Source organism: Thalia democratica, chromosome 5 (genome assembly GCF_965202585.1).
Source record: "Thalia democratica chromosome 5, ktThaDemo2.hap1.1, whole genome shotgun sequence".
In the NCBI taxonomy this organism is placed as follows: domain Eukaryota; kingdom Metazoa; phylum Chordata; class Thaliacea; order Salpida; family Salpidae; genus Thalia; species Thalia democratica.
In genome coordinates, this window is record NC_139169.1 from 80975397 (window position 1) to 80996556 (window position 21160).

The window sequence follows — 21160 nt, forward strand, 5'->3', positions numbered from 1 at the left end:
GTTGTTTGTTTTTCTACTACTGTTGCACCCTAAAACTTATTTTAACTATTTATTTATTCTGTTTTATTTTAATACAATCAGTTGTAGTTTGTTATAACTTTTTGAAGTAGTTTGAAAAAGTTTGTATGTTATATTTTCTCTGAAGTTCTTACTCTGAAATTAAAACCTCTTTCTACGAGTAAAAATACATTTTAAATATTTAATAGATAACTAGTGGTTATTTTGGTTTTCTTTTGCAAAGCTGAGATGATAAGCAACAAGTTTTCAAAACGTCAACAACAATCCATAAAACAATCTTTAACCTGGTTATTATTACTCATCAAGCAGACACTGTCACAATGTATCACTTGGTTTTAGCTTAAAATATAAACAGTATTCAAGTTGATCTTTACAAGGTAAATTTTTTTAACTAGACTAGTAGATTATAAAAAAAATGGAAGAAGACTTACTTAGAAATTAAAACAAACTTTTAATGTAACAAAACTTATGTTTTTTCATTTTAATATTTCGGATGATACAATCTTTTAGATTACTATTAGTTTAGTTGTTATTTTTATGTAGTCTTAAACCTTAGAATTTTTTCATTGTACAATAGTTGGGAATTTTTTTTTCAGAGTTAAAACGTAACTTTGTTTGTAAATCTACAACAGAAGGGTCCTTTTGTCCTTTAAACTTTTTTAGCGGTTTTCTTAAATTGTTCAATAAACAATACTATTACAAACTTGAAAATTTAAAACTTTCTATATTAAATAAGTTTTATTAAAAGAAACTATTTTCTTAACTAGTGATACAACACTTAGGTTTTCAGTTGCATGTATTTGTGAAAATGGATTGATCATACCAATTCGATCATCAGACTACAAGCCTTTGGTAGACTGATACCTAATCAGGACAAAACCGGTCTCAGACCACCGAAGGCTTGTGGTCTGATGATCGAATTGACGTGATCAAGTATTGAATGTATTTGTAGAAAGAAGATGTATTGAAAAAAAAGTTTAATACTTGTATAGCATATTAACCATATTTTAAGTTTTTGAAAGTTTATCAGTTTTATTTTGCACTTAAATCATTTTCAAAACCAATTTTATTGTCGTTTAGATATTTTAATTTGTAAATAATTCATTTAAAGAAGTTAAGACCTTCCAAAATAATATCAAGATTTAATTGACAGTTATCTTTATTAGAAACAAGTTTGGTACATGTTAAACTTTTGTGCCCAGTAAAATAATTGTTATGCATCGATAAAAACTTTTTTAACCCACAAACTGACTTAAAATCTATATTTTTAACATACTCACTTTTGTAAATAGCTTACACAAGTAGATTTCTTCTACATAAGCTTAATTCATTGGTTGATTTCACAAACTATGATTTTGAATATTTCTGGTGGCAAAGTTTGAAAAATTTGTAATAAATGTTGTTTCAACAAAGACTAAAAAAATAATTTAATGCTAAAATGTTTTGTTAGATTCTGAAATTGATCATTTTTTTAAAATATATGTTTTAACTCGTAAAAAAGGTATTACAAATCCCATTCGTAAAACTTATTTCTTATACCTTTTATCTCATTATGTCTCATAAGTTAAAACTTTATATATTTTTCTAGAGTTCAGTTTAAATAACAATTCAATTATTTATATCTAATGTTTTAATTTTTTTTGAGACCTAATTACAAATTAAGAGTTTACTTAAACATTCTTTCAAAATTAAGTTAGATTATTGTTTGTATTTATTTTATATTTTTTTTGTGCATATTTGTGAACAAGTAAAACATATGAATAAAAGTTCACTACACACAGAACATATTTAAAGTTGTTTATTTTTGTTATAAACTTGAAAAACTCAATTAAATACATGACTAGCTTTATTCCTTTAGTCTTTTTAAGTAGTTTTAAATCGAAAAAAAAAATATCATCAAACAAATGTTAACATCAGTTTTTTTTAAACTTTCCGAAGTTATTTGACAAAATTTTTCATTTTCAGGTTAAAAAAGTTGGAGTGTAAGCTTATCTAAATATTTGAAATGCGATTGTATTTCAAAAATAATCTTTTAAAAATAAGTTTAAGCACTTTAAAAATTAATATCAAAAAGCACTATCTCAATACAGTGGGTATAACAATTTTAACTACATTAAAAGTCTAGAAGCAAAATTAGTAAAAAATCTAGATCTGTGACAATAGATATATGTTACTGTTTTATACTGTGATGATAAATAAAAATACTTTCAAGATAAATAACTAATAACTACTGTAAATTGTTACTATCAATTTAGTCTGTTTTTGTAAAAAATATATATTCTACTACAAGGGAAATGAAATGATAACAATTCAATATTATAAAGTAAAATTTAGTAAGATACTTAGATCAGATTTTGAATATTTTTATATTAAGTTTTTTTTTGTTTTGGAACATACTCTTGAAATGTATTAAAATAAAACACAGATTAGCAAAAACTTAGTTTTAGTAGAAAAAACAGTTTACTAACTTTAAACTAAACAAATTTAAACTTAAAAAAGATTAATTTTGGTATAGAAAAATATTCAAACAAAGTAACTTCTAAACTTAAATAAAAATAGCCATACTTAAGTTAAAACTGTATTGTTTAGAATTATTTTAAAACAAAAATAATATTAAGCAGCTTAGTATTTTAGACAATGTTGAAAAAAATTTGATAAATAAACAATCTATTTAAATACATATAATAAAAATTCAAAAGTTTCACAAAACGTAATTTTTATGCTAAAAATTTTAAACATAACTATTTAACAGAATCGATGAAAAATAAATAATTTTTACGAAGTCTCATTAACATAAAATTACCTAACAAGTATAAACAATTAAATAGTATACAAATAATTTTAATATTGTAAAACTTAACTATGTCATATATTTAATATTTCCAATTTTCATGTTCAATTTATTCAAATGTTTTGTGTTTTTCGCTCCGTAAAAATGTCTGTAAAAATATTAATTACTAATAAAAAGTATATACATAATCAACGTTTTTTTACTTAATCTCTTAAACTTGTTTCCACAAGTTTACAAATTTTATACTATTATTTCACTACTATACTATCTAATTTTCACAATGTTAGTTGAGTATATACAAAATTTCTCAAGAATTTTTGTGGTATTTTTGTGGATACGACATAAAATATATTTTTAAAACAAATTATTTTTTGGTGAACCTTTAGTAAAATATAATATCTGTTACGTTTTTGAAGCAAGATATTTAAAAGTTGATTGTTAAATAACGTTGACATTTAATATAATCATACACTTTAGAATTATTATTAAAAACAACACAAACTTACTTTTCAACTCTAACAAATTTTATACATAAAAATATTATATTTTGTATCATTTAAGTTTAAAACAAGTATGATCAATATTGTACATAATTATTTAATTTGTTTAGTTTAATTAGTTTCTTAAGAAAAAAAGGTGTGTAGTTTAAGCTACAACTTATTAAAACTAACAGCTAATTTAAAACAATTTTGGTTTAATGTTTAAAGTTGTAAAATACTTATAGTAGTATTTAAAGCACTAAATTTATTTGTAAAAAAGAGTTTTTTTTACATTTATTTATTATTTTCTATTCAAAATGAGATTATGTGCACTTTTATCAAAATTTTTTGTTTCAAATATGCAAATTCAAGTATTAGTTTATTGATTAATATCATCTATGGACTCAACTTGCTTATAAAAGTTTAAAAATTCAGCTGAAATTAGAACAATATTATAAACTAGTTATTTGTAAGTTGTTTTATATATAAAATTACACAAAAAATGTTTGTTGAACTCAGGCAGCAATATATTATTATTCAGATGTTAGCTTAGATTATTTAACTAGCTTGTTTTAACAGGTTGACAAATAAAATACTTAAACAGTGGATTGTTTATTATAAACTATATAAGGTTACAAGCTTAAATCTGCTATTTTTATAGATGATGTCACTAATCATATCAGAGTCAAAATTTGAACTTGTAAACATTTTTTACAGAAAAATAAGAAATTATTTTTGAGAGCTAAATAGTGCAAGTTAAATTCTCAAAAAGTTTAAATTCATTTTCACAAGTTTTCAATTAGTAGTAACTTTAAGATTTTATTCAATGCTATATAACTTATTAAGAGTTTAAATGAAAAAATTACAAAAATAATTGTGGTTTTCATCAAATGTAGTCACTAAACATGTTAAAGTCAATATTTTAATAGATATATTTTAAACAGTTTTAATCATTTGGATTTCAACTATTACTTCTAATTTAATTTATTCAATTGCATTTTAACTTTTACAAAAAAAAAATCAAACTTTTACAGTTAGAGTTCGTACGCAAAGTTTTAAAATTTAGACTAGCCTCTCCCAAAGTGAGTCAAATGGCCTCCTTGGGGCAATGACAGATACTCCGGAGGCCAACAAAGGGTCCCATGAGCAGTAAAGGAGCCACAGAGGGGCCATGAGGTCATAATTTAAAACTTACACTAAATATTCTTGAGTTGCCGATCAAGAGCAAAAAAAAATGTCATCGGTGTTTTTAATGGTAGTTTCTAGAGTAATCATTTTGGCCATAGCTTTTTTTAATTTCTTTAAAGATGGCCATTTGAAAAATAGTTTGGGAAACCCTGATTTAGACTTTAGACTAACATTTTCCTAAATTTGGTAATGTGACCCTTTAGGGGCGATTGTGGCTATATGAGGGTGTTAATAAGTAAGTCAGAAAAAAGTAAACTGGTAATTAGCTAGTTATAAGGCAATATCTAGAAAACTGATGCATTCTTTATTGTTTCTACAAAAAAGTTTCGTTTTTGAAGATAAATTCGGCGCCCAATTGGTATTATTTCCAGATGAAATAAAATAACCTAATGAAAAAGTTGTAGTTGAATGGCTTACAACTAATAAAACTTTCTAGTACATTTTTTTCCTTTTCAAATTATATAAAAATGGTCCCGGAAAACTATCAGTTTTCAGAATTTGAATCGTTATGTAACTGCTACAGAAATATTTAACATTTTACTTTCGTAGTGCTAGCTCACTTGTTCTTAATTATTTTGATAACTTAAGATACATCAACATGCTACACTCATTTTATTTCCACTTTACTAATAAACTTACCTTTTTGCAAATAGTCATTTTGTTTTCAAAAATAAATGTTAATTTATAAATAACTTTATGTCTTAGTAGTGTACCTAGAAGAAAATAAACAAGATTATCAATTTTCCTTGAGAAATTCAGAACTTTCAAGCATTTGTACTGATATTTTGCATTCAAAAGCTAAATGCTCGTTAAGAAATAAAATCAAAATTTGTTAATTTAATTTTAAACTCTAAAAATTTTAAAGCATTTGATGTGACTAAAACTGACTTCAAGAATTTGGATTGACAAATACTGAAATTTTACTAACTTTTCCAAAAAAAACTTACTAAGCCTGAAGCGCCCAAACACTGTATATATTAATAATTAATTAAGTTGTATTTAGATATATAGTTTATTTTATATTTAATCTTTTAAATTGTATAAAGCAATTCTATAAAAAACTACCACAACCTTGTAAAACAATGTTATAAAAATATAATCATTTAGTATAAAAATTTATGATAGCATTGTTTTAGTACAAAAAGAAATCAAATTTAAAGTGGTGCGTAATTTTATAAATGTTTTAGGCTTGAATCCATGGATTAACTTCTTGAAATTAAAATTAAAGAGTTCGATGTAAAAGATCTATGATTTAAAATTTATTCAATGTAGAACTTAAGCCTGGCTTACATTCAACATTTTCACAGCAACAAAGGAAACTATGAAAACATAATATATTGAAATATAAGTGTTGGAGATTACAACTGAAATTAGGTAATTGTCAAAACGTATAAGTAGCAAAAAAATAAGCATATAAAACATTAAGCGAAAATATATCTTATCAATATGCGTATAGAACTATCAAAAGAGTTTGAGTTTAAAATAATCTTAAATACAAGCTTGTAATTTTATTAAAAACCATTTCTTTTAAAGCATGGTTTACACTTATATTTACTGACAATGAAAATAATAGTATGGCCCAACTTTTACAGTGTTATTTAAAACCCATCAAGTATTTAAGTTTGTAACATAGTTAGATGTTAAAATCTAAGCAATAAACGATAGTTTAGTTGTGTTGTAACACCTTTGAAATTAATGACAGCTTGACTTATTTACAATTATACTGTCAATTTGGCTAAAAAATAATTAAAATTATTCAATTTCTTTGCTAACTTTTTGTCTTAACGAACGTCAACAATGACATATAAAGCATAAAATAAAAGTTTGCCAGAACTGTATATTATAAAAATTGTGTATCAGTTTTTAGTTTAATTTAATGATATAATAAGATATTAAAATTTACAGATAAATGATATATAGGCTAAGCTTAAAATTAACTCAAGCTAATTTTGTATTGAATTAAAAATACACTTCAGTAAAAACCCTGACAAATAGCAATAACAGTGAAAACCATACAAAAATTCATAAATTGTATTCAGAACTTTAAACATGAACCACTAACTTTATATTAAAAACTAATATGCATAAGTATTGTAAAAACCTATTTTTTACTTAAGAAACATTCTTTGATTTAATTATATTAGTTACAACATAAACAAATATATATCATTTCAAATTTTCTAACTTTATTACCAAAACAATGTTCCACTCACTTAAAACAATTTAAACGAGATCTTCAGTTGATTAATAAAATCAAATCAAATATAAGAATTCTAATAGCACTTTTTAAGGTATTAAGTATTTATACATGACCAAATACAATACAAATTATAAACTATAAAAACACTTTCATACTAAATTATTGAGTTTCAAAAACAATTCTTTTTTAAAAATATTTACTCTAAATTACAAGGTTCAATAAAAAATATCAGTTTTTGGAGCTTGAATTTTTGTGTAACTGCTGCAGAAATATTTTACAGAGAGTATTGCTACAAAAACCAGATGTTTATATAGTAATTATTTCAAATATTAACAATATACAACCAAATAAAAAAAAATATAATTTTTTTTCAAACTCATAGCATTGTCATAAAACTTCAAGCATTTGCACTGACAATTACTTACATTTTGCATTCAACAGAGTTGCCACTCGTTTTTTCAAAAATTTTTCCAGGTTTTTCAAATTTCTTCCAGGTTTTTAAAAGCTACTTAAAACGTGTTTTTTAATAAAAATTTTTTTGATGATGACAAATTTTTTTTACCTATATGATAATTTTTTTGAGTCAAACTGAAATTTTACTACTGCATATTGAAATTCTTAAAAATTCCAGGTTTTTCAAAGTTTTTTTCAAAATTTCTTAAATTCCAGGTTTTTTAGGTTACTTTTGCCTAAATTGTCAAATTCCAGGTTTTTCCAAGATTCCAGGTAAAGTGGCAACCCTGATGCAAAAGTCAAATGATTCTTAGAATAAAAATCACTATTTAATAATATACTCAAAAAAAAAAAAAACTGATTTAACCTGAGAAGCACGAACCCTGAAGTTAACTTAAAATCAAATAAAATACTTTAACAAAGAAAGAATAAACAAACTTTTGTTTTAATTTTCTGCAATGTCATTTCCTAAATAATAAGGTCTCCATGAATGTTTGTTTTTCCATACTGAATGTTATATTTTATTTAAATTAGTACAAAAACTATTTGAATAATTAAAAAAGTGGTAGTTGATCATACAAATAATAGTAGTTTTGTAAAAAGTTTATGTTATTATCAAATTTAATTAGAACCCTTTTAGAAACATATTAAAATTTTTACATAGAGAATAAAATAAAATCACAAAAATTAAAAAAAAAAGATATATAATAACTTAACATGTGGTTCAATATAATTTACAGAAATTACAAAAAAATACAAACAATATCTAAACTTACAGTAGAGTAGATTAAAAATTTTAAAACATTTTAAAATGCGTAAATGTTATATCAATTTATTTACAAAACTTAAAACCTTATAAAACAAAATCAACAAAATTAAAAAAAAACTATCAGTTAAAAAATTGTAATAATGTAAAGCCATAACATTTTAAACACCCAACGAAATTATTAAAAGTAGTCAAAAATATAAGTTTTTATCACTTATTTTAAATTTATTTGCAATTATACTATTGCTTGATTATACAGGATTTTATACCTGTATTTTTTACTGTTATATTGCAATCTAATAATAATCTACATAGACGCCATTTAAATCTACACCATTTGAAGAAAAAATAAAATTCTGTTTAAGGGCATAGGACAACATTTTTTACTAAAGTACAAACTACAAGCAAGTTTTCATAGAATTTATAAATCTTATATAACTTTTGAAATATTGTAATGTTTGTAAAAAGCTTTCGATAAAAACGTATGGACTACAAACTTTTTACTTTCATTTTTCTAAGAAAAAAAAAAACACTAAAAATCTCTCTTCACCTTCATTTTTTGAGCTACAGACCTCAAACTTTTAGGAAATTTTCCTTCTATAGTTTAAAAGACTTTGAATGTTACAAATAAAAAAAAAATTAAAAAAAAAAAACAAAAATAGGCATTTTTTTAAAAATTTTTTTCTTTTTATCAAAAAAAAAGTTCTGCATACAATTTAATAATGAACTTTTTGTGAAAATTTATAGAAGATTGGTTAAAAATGAAGGAGAAGATAGATTTTAATAAAATAGTCTTTTTTTGTCTTCCATAAGGAACCTATGGAGGTCACCAAATTTGATCGCTCATATCTCAAAAATTACTTTAATTTTTTTAGCAGTTAAAAATGTCTGATAGCTCAGATAAAACTCTATAAGATAAGATCAACTTGTAAAAACCTATAGATGGACCCCCTATGCCCTTAATTGTTATTGACAAATCTTACCAATAAATATTTCTGTTTGTTTAAATTTATTATTCTTACCTACAAATAAAATATATTTATTTTTTTAATTTTTGTTAACCAATGGAGCTAATGAAAGCTTTTTATTTATATAGTTTTGTTACTCTTACCAACTGAGATAATAGTAGCTTATTATTTTTTGTTTCTTTTAAAACCTTACCTATGAAGCGATAAAAACTTTTTATTTAATGTTTTTTATAAATCTTACCATTTGAGCTAGTGGACTTTTGTTGTTTACTAATATTTGTTATCTTGGAGCTAATGGAAGCTTTTTATTTATATTATTTTAATAAATCTTACCAACCATGCTAGTGAAAATTTGGGTCTCAGTTCTGAGGTCTTGTTCGTCTTCAATTTAAATGGATATAAAGATCCCACATTTCTCAAACCTGGTGGATATTGTTTTGTTTAAGTATTACCAATATAAACATGCTGAATACAATTTTTTGAGAAAACTGAATATAAAAGTTACAAAAAGTTTTCATTCAAAATTAGTACTTAAAGCAGCAACCACAACTTTTTATATACAAAGAAAATAAGCAGTAAAATTTTTCAAATCTAGATATCTTTATTTTAGTGTAGATAAATTTTATAATACAATAAAACAGTGGATAAAACTGCAATTGCAATGTAACTTTTTGTAAAGAATATTATGGAGTTGTAGTGTATTCACAAAAAGAACATTGCTTTCCAACTTTGTAAACAAATTATTGTTAAAGATTAAAACTTGTACAACTTTGTAAGTTTTATTCAAATTCACATTTAAATAAACACTACTTCACACTTGAACAGCTTTGAGAATTTTACAGCTGTTTAAAAGATTAACTCAACTTATTTAGTAAACTAATTTATTGTAATTCATGTGTATATTATTAGTATTTGAGCCTGGTACACATTACTTTATTGCTGTATCAAATGTATCACCTTGATTTAATTTTTTCCATATAACTTAAATTGCAAAAGGTATTCCCATGTTTTTCACAAACGAAAATTATTTTAAATATGGTACTTTAAATAACATATAGACAATAATACAATTTTTGTATAAAATTGGTTAAAACGTATCAACATATGTCTCTAATATAAAACAAATACTGATTTAGATGCCTTACACACTTTTTTACAATGACTTGATACTTAAGCATATAAAAACATCCAAAACATGTCTGAAATCAGTGTCTGATTAATATAAATACAGTATAACATATACTTTAATACCTAGTACACATATTTAATAAGTATTAATACTATATTTTTTCACTGACTTAGCACAAATGTATTCAGACAATTTTCTAAGGAAACTACTTGGCACGTTTATAAAAACTAATTATGACTTTATAAACTTTAACATACTCTTACAATGACTAAAAATCAATATAAACATACTAAAGTTTTATCACTAGTATTTTGAACATTATAAAAAAAATATCAAAACTTTTTATACCTGGTACAAATATATTCAAGCTGAAATTACTTAGGTGCATATTAATTATATATTTAAAATAAATACATTAAGGGCATAGGGGAGGGGGTGAATCACCTTTTTTAGTTTATTCTTATTTTATTGAGTTTTAACTAAACTACATATAGCTTTTTACATATTTTTAAACTAAGAGAAATTGAGATATAGCTGGTTAAAGTTGGAAACTACAATAGGTTCTTTAAGAAAGGCGCAAACTAAAAAGTAACAGTTTTTTGTTTATATATATTTAATAAAAAAAAAAATTTAACTTTGTTCCTACAGAATTTTCTAAATATTGCAAGGTACATTTCCTGAAATGTTGAGGTAACTATCTCAAAAATCTAGGAGAGGATAAATTTTTAGTGAAATTGTCTTTTTTGCCTTTTTAGTTTGCTTCAATTGTAGTCTCTGACTTTGACCAGCTATATCTCAAAAATTATTTTGAATCTTCAAAACCTGTAAAAAGCAACTTGTAGCTTAGTTAAAACTCAACAAAATAAGATCAAATTGTGAAAAAAGTGATTTACCCCCCCTTCTCTATGCCCTTAGAGTTGTTATACTTTGTACAAATATATTCAGCTAATTATTTTTAGGTGGGAACAAATCAAATACTCACAAAGGGACGGTTTTGCAGGAGACTAAAAAATTAAATAAAAATAATAAAAACCAGATAAAATAGGATATATTCATAAAAAAAAAGTTACTAACGAGGGTAAGGGTTAGGGGTAACAGTATTAGAAAAAATAATAAAAAATAAAAAAATAACAAAAACAAAATGTTGAAATAAAAATTAGAAAAAACTAAATAAATTAACTAATAAAAAAAAAGTTACTGTCCAAGGGTAAGGGTTAGGGGTAACAGTGATAGAAAAAAATACTTAAAAAAAATTATTAATAAAAAAAAATATAAATAAACTGACTAATAAAAAAATATGTTATAAAAAACAAAAAATAATTACTAACTGAAGGTAAGGGGTAAATAGTCGTTTTTTCGCTGGACAAAATCTGGACTGGAATCCTGAAAATACCTTGAATTTGAGAAATAGTCAGGGTTGCCACTTTACCTGGAATTTGACTATTTAGGCAAAAATAACCTGGAAAAACATGGAATTTGAGAAATTTTGAAAAAAACCTGGAAAAACCTGGAATCTTGATCAAAAAACCTGGAATTTTTAATAATTTTAACATTTTTAGTACTAAAATTTCAATTTGACACAAAAAATCTATCATATAAATAAGATTTTTTTGTCATCATCAAAAAATCTTTTATTTTAAAACACATTTAAAGTAACTTTATAGCATCTTTTAAATGTTTTTGTACTGTTTAACACAGTTTCTTTTATAGAAATTAATTTAAAACTAAAAATAGACCGCAAAATGTTTACTTTTAAAAACCTGGAAGAAATTTGGAAAACCTGGAAATTTTTTTGAAAAAACTAATGGCAACCCTGAATAGTGAAAAACCTGGAATCTTATACAAAAATCACTAAAAAACCTGGAATTTTGAACAAAAATCATTAAAAAACCTGGAATTTTAAACAACTTTTCTATGTTAAGTAACAATATTTTTATTTAACACAAAAAATTTATCAAATAGATTGTCATCATCAAATATTTTTTATATTATAAAACATATTTAAAGCAGCTTTAAGATATCTATTCAATATCATTATACTATTTAACACAGTTTTTTACCTTGGAACTAATTTCAAACTAAAAATATACTCTAAAGTATGTAGTTTTATAAACCAAGTAGAAATTTTGAAAACCTGGATAAAATTTACCAAAAACTTTTAGCAACCCTGTAACTAACTTTTTTTAGGAACTTGATTTTTAGTATTTTTGAATAGTAAAACACATAATCTAAACTCAAGATGATTTAAAACAGTTTTTTGTCTCAAAGAGTGCAAACCTGATTTTACAAAAAAACTTTATTTTATTGATAAAAACTAGTTTTGAAACTAATGCATAAAATTTTTCCAATTTTTTACAAAGTTTATAAAAATTATGTTTGTTAATACTAAGAGTAGAAGCAACATACTAAAACTTATAAAATTAAATGAATTGGTTGAAAATTACTTTTTAATAAACATTGACATTCTTTTTTTTTAATCTTCTACTTCTATTTTTTACACCGTTAAAGTGAGTTAACTTGTTTGACCAACTTGCTTACCTAGAACCTTTATTAAACAAAAGATTAGTTTTGCATACAAAATATTATATTACAATTCAAATCTATAAAAAGTTAATATTTTTGTTTTTCATCTGTTCAAATGCATATTGAAACAGTTGTTAAAAATTACTCAATAAAACAGAGTATACAGTTTTTTTCATAATATTGGTAAATATATGGTAAAAATTTTTAAATTTATTAATCAAAACAAATACAGATGAATGGTTATTAATTCAAGATTACCAGATTTACTAAGAATGATTATAGCCAGAATAATGAGCTGAATTTATTTGTACCAGGTATATATATTTTTATATTTTACTTTTATAAACAATTAAACATGTACCTAAAAAAGGTGAGAGTCTAAAATGCACAAATGGACACTTTTACACAAAGACACTATTTTACAAAGGGATTATTTTGCACAAGTTGAAATTATTTTTAATAATTTTTTTCTTACCTTTAATTAATTATTATTTTGTTTTACTAAACTTGTAAAACACAAATACAAAATTTCGAACTGTTTAGTTGAGTATTTTAGATTTTAGAAGCTATATTTAAATCTAACAGGGTTGCCACTTAAGATACTCAAAATTTTTGTAAATCTCTGACTGACTCAGGACAGCTCAGGATAACTTATTAATTTTATTTTTTATTTCATTATATTAATATTTTAAATTTTATTTCAAAACTCAGGCTGCCTCAAGATAGTTCTGTTTTTTTTTTTTTTTGAAAAACTCAGAGTAGTTTTAGGTTTTTGTAATAATCTCAGGATAGATTTTTTTTAGTTTTTGAATAAGATTTAGTTAAGTTAGCCACACACTCAGGGTGTTTTGAAGTTTTTGAATTTTATTTTTATTTCAGGCTGACTCAGAATAGTTTTGTTTTTAATAAAAAACTCAGGATAGTTTTAAGGCTTTAAAAAAATCTCAAGACAGTTTTTATGTATTTTGAATGATATTTAGTTTATTTGTTGCAAAATTTTATTTTTTAATAACTACAGGGTTGATAGTCGTTTTTTCGCTGGACAAAATCTGACTGGACAAAATTTTCAGCTTGATATTCGGCTAAAAACACAGTGAGTTCAAACAAACTAAACTGGACAATTTTGAGAAGGACAAAAAACTCACTGGACAATTTTGGAAAGGACAAAAATCTCACTGGACAATTTTTAAACAATAAAGCAAAATAAAGAAATAATAAAAAAAAAAATTGTTTGTATTTTTTATAATATTTGAAAGCTTAAATAACGTAAAAAATATTGCAAATATATTTAAAAAAAAATTATTAAATATTAATAATTTAATAAAAATTTTAAATAATAAATAATAATTAAAAAAAAATTTAACAAAATATTAATAAAAAAATATTAATAAATATTAATAAAAAAAAATATATAAGATATTAATAAAACAATATTAATAAAACAAAAATCTAAATTAAAAAAAAATTAACAAAAATTTAAAACTTATTAAAGTATAAGGAAACGTAAGCAGTAATGAGAATGTTTTATAAGAATAAAACCGTCTAAATTAAAAAAAAAACGTTTAGAGTTTGTAATTCTGTAAATAATAAATACAAACAAATTAAAATAGTAAAAACTGATTTTAAAATTTTGTTTAAAAAAAAAAAAATAGTTTAAGATTGCAGATGTGTAAGAGGTAATTGGAATTAAAAGAAAATAATAAAAACTCTTTTAAAACTTTTATTATATTTTTAAAATATATAAAATAATTTAAAATATAGAAAATAAAAGAGGGTACGCAATATTGTTGAATATTAAATAAGATAAAAATTTGTCTCAAATTAAAATAAAATTTAATAAACCGTTTTATAGTTTGTATTTGTGTTTTTAACTTACAAATACTTAAAATGTTACAAAAAACACTAGCATAGTCCTTTTTAGTATAAAACATATCTTAAATCTCTTCTTAAATCTAAACTACTTAACTAAACAATTTGAAATTTTGTAATTGAGTTTTACAAGTGTTTGTCTATGCGCGATCGAAGTGAAATTAACTCAAACTTATTTACTTTTGTATTTAAAGACACTTAGAATATTACACAATAACACTAGCATAGTCCTTTTTAGTATAAAACATATCTTAAATCTCTTCTTAAATCTAAACTACTTAACTAAACAATTTAAAATTTTGTAATTGAGTTTTACAAGTGTTTGTCTATGCGCGATCGAAGTAAAATTAACTCAAACTTATTTACTTTTATAATTAAAGACACTTTGAATATTACACAATAACACTAGCATAGTCCTTTTTCGGTATAAAAGCATATCCTATAACTCTTCTTAAATCTAAAATACTCAACTAAACAATTTGAAATTTTGTATTTCTGTTCTACAAGTGTTTGTCTATGCGCAATCGAAGTGAAATTAACTCAAACTTATTTACTTTTATAATTAAAGACACTTAGAATATTACACAATAACACTAGCATAGTCCTTTTTCGGTATAAAAGCATATCCTATATCTCTTCTCAAATCTAAAATACTCAACTAAACAATTTGAAATTTTGTATTTGTGTTTTACAAGTGTTTGTCTATGCGCGATCGAAGTAAAATTAACTCTAACTTATTTACTTTTGTAATTAAAGACACTTAGAATATTACACAATATAACTAGCATAGTCCTTTTTCGGTATAGAAGCATACCCTATAACTCTTCTTAAATCTAAAATACTCAACTAAACAGTTCGAAATTTTGTATTTGTGTTTTACAAGTTTTTGTCGATGCGCGATCGAAGTGAAATTAACTCAAACTTATTTACTTTTATAATTAAAGACACTTAGAATATTACACAATAACACTAGCATAGTCCTTTTTCGGTATAAAAGCATATCCTATAACTCTTCTCAAATCTAAAATACTCAACTAAACAATTTGAAATTTTGTATTTGTGTTCTACATGTGTTTGTCTATGCGCGATCGAAGTGAAATTAATTCAAACTTATTTAATTTTGTATTTAAAGACACTTAGAATATTACACAATAACACTAGCATAGTCCTTTTTCGGTATAAAAGCATATCCTATAACTATTCTTAAATCTAAAATACTCAACTAAACAATTCAAAATTTTGTATTTGTGTTCTACAAGTGTTTGTCTATGCGCGATCGAAGTAAAATTAACTCAAACTTATTTACTTTTATAATTAAAGACACTTTGAATATTACACAATAACACTAGCATAGTCCTTTTTCGGTATAAAAGCATATCCTATAACTCTTCTTAAATCTAAAATACTCAACTAAACAATTTGAAATTTTGTATTTCTGTTCTACAAGTGTTTGTCTATGCGCAATCGAAGTGAAATTAACTCAAACTTATTTACTTTTATAATTAAAGACACTTAGAATATTACACAATAACACTAGCATAGTCCTTTTTCGGTATAAAAGCATATCCTATATCTCTTCTCAAATCTAAAATACTCAACTAAACAATTTGAAATTTTGTATTTGTGTTTTACAAGTGTTTGTCTATGCGCGATCGAAGTAAAATTAACTCTAACTTATTTACTTTTGTAATTAAAGACACTTAGAATATTACACAATATAACTAGCATAGTCCTTTTTCGGTATAGAAGCATACCCTATAACTCTTCTTAAATCTAAAATACTCAACTAAACAGTTCGAAATTTTGTATTTGTGTTTTACAAGTTTTTGTCGATGCGCGATCGAAGTGAAATTAACTCAAACTTATTTACTTTTATAATTAAAGACACTTAGAATATTACACAATAACACTAGCATAGTCCTTTTTCGGTATAAAAGCATATCCTATAACTCTTCTCAAATCTAAAATACTCAACTAAACAATTTGAAATTTTGTATTTGTGTTCTACATGTGTTTGTCTATGCGCGATCGAAGTGAAATTAATTCAAACTTATTTAATTTTGTATTTAAAGACACTTAGAATATTACACAATAACACTAGCATAGTCCTTTTTCGGTATAAAAGCATATCCTATAACTATTCTTAAATCTAAAATACTCAACTAAACAATTCAAAATTTTGTATTTGTGTTCTACAAGTGTTTGTCCATGCGCGATCGAAGTAAAATTAACTCAAACTTATTTACTTTTATAATTAAAGACACTTTGAATATTACACAATAACACTAGCATAGTCCTTTTTCGGTATAAAAGCATATCCTATAACTCTTCTTAAATCTAAAATACTCAACTAAACAATTTGAAATTTTGTATTTCTGTTCTACAAGTGTTTGTCTATGCGCGATCGAAGTGAAATTAACTCAAACTTATTTACTTTTATAATTAAAGACACTTAGAATATTACACAATAACACTAGTATAGTCCTTTTTCGGTATAAAAGCATATCCTATATCTCTTCTCAAATCTAAAATACTCAACTAAACAATTTGAAATTTTGTAATTGTGTTTTACAAGTGTTTGTCTATGCGCGATCGAAGTGAAATTAACTCTAACTTATTTACTTTTGTAATTAAAGACACTTAGAATATTACACAATATAACTAGCATAGTCCTTTTTCGGTATAGAAGCATACCCTATAACTCTTCTTAAATCTAAAATACTCAACTAAACAGTTCGAAATTTTGTATTTGTGTTTTACAAGTTTTTGTCCATGCGCGATCGAAGTGAAATTAACTCAAACTTATTTACTTTTATAATTAAAGACACTTAGAATATTACACAATAACACTAGCATAGTCCTTTTTCGGTATAAAAGCATATCCTATATCTCTTCTCAAATCTAAAATACTCAACTAAACAATTTGAAATTTTGTATTTGTGTTCTACAAGTGTTTGTCTATGCGCGATCGAAGTAAAATTAACTCTAACTTATTTACTTTTGTAATTAAAGACACTTAGAATATTACACAATATAACTAGCATAGTCCTTTTTCGGTATAGAAGCATACCCTATAACTCTTCTTAAATCTAAAATACTCAACTAAACAGTTCGAAATTTTGTATTTGTGTTTTACAAGTTTTTGTCCATGCGCGATCGAGGTAAAATTAACTCAAACTTATTTACTTTTATAATTAAAGACACTAGAATATTACACAATAACACTAGCATAGTCCTTTTTCGGTATAAAAGCATATCCTATAACTCTTCTCAAATCTAAAATACTCAACTAAACAATTTGAAATTTTGTATTTGTGTTCTACAAGTGTTTGTCTATGCGCGATCGAAGTGAAATTAATTCAAACTTATTTATTTTTATAATTAAAGACACTTAGAATATTACACAATAACACTAGCATAGTCCTTTTTCGGTATAAAAGCATATCCTATAACTCTTCTTAAATCTAAAATACTCAACTAAACAATTCGAAATTTTGTATTTGTGTTTTACAAGTGTTTGTCTATGCGCGATCGAAGTGAAATTAACTCAAACTTATTTACTTTTGTAATTAAAGACACTTAGAATATTACACAATAACACTAGCATAGTCCTTTTTCGGTATAAAAGCATATCCTATATCTCTTCTTAAATCTAAAATACTCAACTAAACAATTCAAAATTTTGTATTTGTGTTTAACAAGTGTTTTTCTATGCGCGATCGAAGTGAAATTAACTCTAACTTATTTACTTTTGTAATTAAAGACACTTAGAATATTACACAATATAACTAGCATAGTCCTTTTTCGGTATAGAAGCATACCCTATAACTCTTCTTAAATCTAAAATACTAAACTAAAAAATTCGAAATTTTGTATTTGTGTTCTACAAGTTTTTGTCGATGCGCGATCGAAGTGAAATTAACTCAAACTTATTTACTTTTATAATTAAAGACACTTAGAATATTACACAATAACACTAGCATAGTCCTTTTTCGGTATAAAAGCATATCCTATAACTCTTCTCAAATCTAAAATACTCAACTAAACAATTTGAAATTTTGTATTTGTGTTCTACATGTGTTTGTCTATGCGCGATCGAAGTGAAATTAATTCAAACTTATTTAATTTTGTATTTAAAGACACTTAGAATATTACACAATAACACTAGCATAGTCCTTTTTCGGTATAAAAGCATATCCTATAACTATTCTTAAATCTAAAATACTCAACTAAACAATTCAAAATTTTGTATTTGTGTTCTACAAGTGTTTGTCCATGCGCGATCGAAGTAAAATTAACTCAAACTTATTTACTTTTATAATTAAAGACACTTTGAATATTACACAATAACACTAGCATAGTCCTTTTTCGGTATAAAAGCATATCCTATAACTCTTCTTAAATCTAAAATACTCAACTAAACAATTTGAAATTTTGTATTTCTGTTCTACAAGTGTTTGTCTATGCGCGATCGAAGTGAAATTAACTCAAACTTATTTACTTTTATAATTAAAGACACTTAGAATATTACACAATAACACTAGTATAGTCCTTTTTCGGTATAAAAGCATATCCTATATCTCTTCTCAAATCTAAAATACTCAACTAAACAATTTGAAATTTTGTAATTGTGTTTTACAAGTGTTTGTCTATGCGCGATCGAAGTGAAATTAACTCTAACTTATTTACTTTTGTAATTAAAGACACTTAGAATATTACACAATATAACTAGCATAGTCCTTTTTCGGTATAGAAGCATACCCTATAACTCTTCTTAAATCTAAAATACTCAACTAAACAGTTCGAAATTTTGTATTTGTGTTTTACAAGTTTTTGTCCATGCGCGATCGAAGTGAAATTAACTCAAACTTATTTACTTTTATAATTAAAGACACTTAGAATATTACACAATAACACTAGCATAGTCCTTTTTCGGTATAAAAGCATATCCTATATCTCTTCTCAAATCTAAAATACTCAACTAAACAATTTGAAATTTTGTATTTGTGTTCTACAAGTGTTTGTCTATGCGCGATCGAAGTAAAATTAACTCTAACTTATTTACTTTTGTAATTAAAGACACTTAGAATATTACACAATATAACTAGCATAGTCCTTTTTCGGTATAGAAGCATACCCTATAACTCTTCTTAAATCTAAAATACTCAACTAAACAGTTCGAAATTTTGTATTTGTGTTTTACAAGTTTTTGTCCATGCGCGATCGAGGTAAAATTAACTCAAACTTATTTACTTTTATAATTAAAGACACTAGAATATTACACAATAACACTAGCATAGTCCTTTTTCGGTATAAAAGCATATCCTATAACTCTTCTCAAATCTAAAATACTCAACTAAACAATTTGAAATTTTGTATTTGTGTTCTACAAGTGTTTGTCTATGCGCGATCGAAGTGAAATTAATTCAAACTTATTTATTTTTATAATTAAAGACACTTAGAATATTACACAATAACACTAGCATAGTCCTTTTTCGGTATAAAAGCATATCCTATAACTCTTCTTAAATCTAAAATACTCAACTAAACAATTCGAAATTTTGTATTTGTGTTTTACAAGTGTTTGTCTATGCGCGATCGAAGTGAAATTAACTCAAACTTATTTACTTTTGTAATTAAAGACACTTAGAATATTACACAATAACACTAGCATAGTCCTTTTTCGGTATAAAAGCATATCCTATATCTCTTCTTAAATCTAAAATACTCAACTAAACAATTCAAAATTTTGTATTTGTGTTTAACAAGTGTTTTTCTATGCGCGATCGAAGTGAAATTAACTCTAACTTATTTACTTTTGTAATTAAAGACACTTAGAATATTACACAATATAACTAGCATAGTCCTTTTTCGGTATAGAAGCATACCCTATAACTCTTCTTAAATCTAAAATACTAAACTAAAAAATTCGAAATTTTGTATTTGTGTTCTACAAGATTTTGTCCATGCGCGATCGAGGTAAAATTAACTCAAACTTATTTACTTTTATAATTAAAGACACTTAGAATATTACACAATAACACTAGCATAGTCCTTTTTCGGTATAAAAGCATATCCTATAACTCTTCTTAAATCTAAAATACTCAACTAAACAATTCGAAATTTTGTAATTGTGTTTTACAAGTGTTTGTCTATGCGCGATCGAAGTAAAATTAACTCAAACTTATTTAATTTTGTAGTTAAAGACACTTAAAATATTACACAATAATACTAGCATAGTCCTTTTTCGGTATAAAAGCGTATCCTATAACTCTTCTTAAATCTAAAATACTTAACTAAACAATTTGAAATTTTGTATTTGTGTTCTACAAGTGTTTGTCTATGCGCGATCGAAGTAAAATTAATTCAAACTTATTTAATTTTGTAGTTAAAGACACTTAGAATATTACACAATAACACTAGCATAGTCCTTTTTCGGTATAAAAGCATATCCTATAACTCTTCTTAAATCTAAAATACTCAACTAAACAGTTCGAAATTTTGTATTTGTGTTCTACAAGTGTATGTCTATGCGCGATCGAAGTGAAATTAACTCAAACTTATTTACTTTTATAATTAAAGACACTTAGAATATTACACAATATAACTAGCATATTCCTTTTTCGGTATAAAAGCATATCCTATATCTCTTCTTAAATCTAAAATACTCAACTAAACATTTCAAAATTTTGTATTTGTGTTCTACAAGTGTTTGTCTATGCGCGATCGAAGTGAAATTAACTCTAACTTATTTACTTTTATAATTAAAGACACTT

General features: G+C 24.4%; 1 long non-coding RNA gene across 1 annotated transcript; it reads right to left on the reverse strand.

Moving 5' to 3' along the window:
- Positions 1 to 2825: 2825 nt before the first annotated feature.
- On the reverse strand, positions 2826 to 11643 carry LOC145836075 (uncharacterized). Its single transcript, XR_014369878.1, has 4 exons — positions 11321 to 11643; positions 9201 to 9285; positions 7568 to 7636; positions 2826 to 2957 (listed from the first exon to the last, which is right to left on the reverse strand). It is a non-coding gene; the product is annotated as an uncharacterized LOC145836075 (long non-coding RNA).
- Positions 11644 to 21160: the final 9517 nt, after the last annotated feature.